This window comes from Macaca nemestrina, chromosome 4, assembly GCF_043159975.1.
Source record: "Macaca nemestrina isolate mMacNem1 chromosome 4, mMacNem.hap1, whole genome shotgun sequence".
NCBI lineage: Eukaryota > Metazoa > Chordata > Mammalia > Primates > Cercopithecidae > Macaca > Macaca nemestrina.
Window position 1 is genome coordinate 68157410 of NC_092128.1, and position 3159 is coordinate 68160568.

The 3159-nt window shown below is 39.9% G+C and overlaps 1 pseudogene; it reads left to right on the top strand.

Moving 5' to 3' along the window:
- Positions 1 to 321: 321 nt before the first annotated feature.
- On the top strand, positions 322 to 2269 carry LOC105475454 (elongation factor 1-alpha 1 pseudogene; annotated as a pseudogene).
- The last annotated feature ends 890 nt before the right edge of the window (positions 2270 to 3159 follow it).

Consider the following 3159-nt stretch of genomic DNA (forward strand, 5'->3'; position numbering starts at 1 on the left):
TAAAATTGTAATTTAAGAACTGGCAAAGATTATAAATACTTATCATATTTAACTAAAATGTCAGTTAAGTATAATCAGCTCTGATTTTTTTTCTCATTTTCTGTTTATCAAACATTTATAGAGCATTAATTATGCACTATAAAATATTTTAGGTATGAAATTACATACATGATAAGACATGGCTCCTCCTCTTAATGTGAAATAAATTTAACACAATGTGATATACTCTAATAGAGTTTACATACAAAGTGTAATTCAGAATATTTAAAAAAGAAAGCCAAATTTTTCTTGGGAATTCAAGGAAGGTCTCACAGAAGAAGGGACATTTGGTTCTTTCTGAAAGAAGATGACAAAAATGAAAAGTAGTCATTTTCTAGGAATATAAGATGCGAGAAACAGAATGTACAAACCATGAAAGCATAAGGTGTCATAATATAGAAAACTGATCATCCTAAAATTTATTTAGTCAGTGGTTCTGACTTACTTTTCAACAAATCTTTCTCTGGATCTGTTAATACTGTGTTACTAAATGGTTGGGCTGTCAATCTCCTCTGCCAACATCAGCTTAGCTTAAGTGTACTTGTCAAAAAGAAAGGCTTTTGTTTTCATCTGAGACCTACTGAAACAGAGTGCATTTGCATTTTTTGAAAGAGTCCTCTTTGATATTTACAATAGGCTGGTATAATATATTTTCCCGTAGAATTAACAAGGAAACAAAAAGTGTTCCATAAAAATAGTAGAGTTTTTTTTCCCCCCAGTGGGTTTGCCACCAGAAAACAAGTGTTGTGAAAAGTAACCCAAGAGCCAGATGGAAGAGGAACACACTCATATCAGCATTGTTGTCATGGGACATGTAGATGGGGCAAGTCCACCCCTACTGGCCATCTGATCCACAAATGAAGTGGCATCGACAAAAGAACCATTGAAAAATTTGAGAAGGAGACTGTTGAGATGGGAACGGGCTCATTCAAGTATGCCTGGGTCTTGTATAAACTGAAAGCTGAACGTGGACGTGGTATCACCATTGATATCTCCCTGCCAAAATTTGAGACCAGCAAATACTACGTGACTACCATTGATTCCCCAGGACACAGACACTTTATCAAAAACATGATTATAGGGACATCTCAGGCTGACCATGCTGTCCTGATTGTTGCTGCTGGTGTTGCTGAATTTGAAGCTGGAACCTCCAAGAATGGGTGGACCCATGAGCATGCTTTTCTGGCTTACACACTGGGTGGGAAACAACTAATTGTTGATGTTAGCAAAAGGGATCCCTTTGAACGATCCTACAACCAGAAGAAATACGAAGAAATAATTAAGGAAGTCAGCACTTACCTTAAGAAAATTAACTACAGCCCTGACACAATAGCATTTGTGCCAGTTTCTGGTTGGAATGGTGACAACATACTGGAGCCAAGTGCTAGCATGCCTAGATTCAAGGGATGGAAAGTCACTCGGAAAGATAGCAATGCAAGTGGAACCAAACTGCTTGAGGCTCTGGACTGCATCCTACCACCAGCTTGTCCAACTGACAAGCCCTTGCCCCTGCCTCTCCAGGATGTCTACAAAATTGGTGGTATTGCTACTCTGTCTATTGGTGGAGTGGAGACTGGTGTTCTCAAACCTGGTATGGTGATCACTTTTGTTCCAGTCAATGTTACAACTGAAGTAAAGTCTGTTGAAATACACCATGAAGTTTTGAGTGACTCTCTTCCTCAGAACAATGTGGCCTTCAATGTCAAGAATGAGTCTGTCAAAAATGTTCATTGTGGCATTGTTGCTGGTGACAACAAAAATGATTCACCAACAGAAAGAACTGACTTCACTGCTCAGGTGATTATCCTGAATCATCCAGTCTAAATCAGTGCTGGCCATTCCCCTGTACTGGATTGCCACACAGCTCACATTGCATGCAAATTTGCTGAGCTGAAGGAAAAGATTGATCGCCATTCTGGTCAGAAGCTGAAAGATGGTCCTAAATTCTTGAAGTCTGGTGATGTTGCCATCAGTTGATATGGTTCTTGGCAAGCCAATGTGTGTTGAGAGCTTCTCAGACTATCCTCCTTTGAGTTGCTTTGCTGTTCATGATATGAGACAGAGAGTTGCCATGGGTGTCATCAAAGCAGTGGACAAGAAGGCTGCTGGAGCTGGCAAGGTCACCAAGTCTGCCCAGAGAGTTCAGAAGGCTAAATGAATATTATCTCTAATACCTGCCACCCCAGTCTTAATCAGTGGTAGAAGAATGGTCTCAGAACTGTTTGTTTCAATTGGCCATTTAAGTTTAATAGTAAAAGACTGGTTAAGGATAACAATGCCCCATAAAACCTTCAGAAGGAGAGATGAATGTTTTGTGGACCACTGTTTTTTTTGTAAGTGGCAGTTTTAAGTTATTAGTTTTTAAAATCTGTACTACTTTTTTTTTTTTTTTTTTGAGACAGAATCTCACTCTGTTGCCCAGGCTGGAGTGCAGTGGCGTGACCTCGGCTCACTGCAACCTCCGCCTCCTGGGTTCAAGTGATTCTCCTGCCTCAGCCTCCCTAGTACCTGGGACTACAGGCGCTGGCCACTGTACCCAGCTAATTTTTTTTTTTTTTTTTTTTTTTTTTTTTTTTGTATTTTTAGTATAGACGGGGTTTCTCCATGTTGGCCAGGCTAGTCTCCAACTGCTGACCTCAGGTGATCCACCAGCCTCAGTCTCCCAAAGTACCAGGATTACAGGTGTGAGCTGCCTCGTCCAGCCTAAAATCAGTACTTTTTTTTTTTTTTTTTTTTTTTAAGACAGAGTCTCGCTCTGTCACCCAAGCTGGAGTGAAGTGGCACGATCTCGGTTCACTGCAAGCTCTGCCTTCTGGGTTCACACCATTCTCCTGCCTCAGCCTCCCAAGTGGCTGGGACTACAGGCGCCTGCTACCACGCCTGGCTAATTTTTTTGTATTTTCAGTAGAGATGGGGTTTCACTAAAATCAGTACTTTTTAATGGAAACAACTTGACCAAAAATCTGTCACATAATTTTGAGATCCATTAAAACAAAGTTTGGTGAGAAAAAAAAAATAGTAGAAACCTCAACTTATAAGTAATTGCTTATTGTAAACTATACACAATTGATTCCTAACTTATCAGAAAGTGTGTGGCCAGTTTTTTAAGTCAACTGTTTG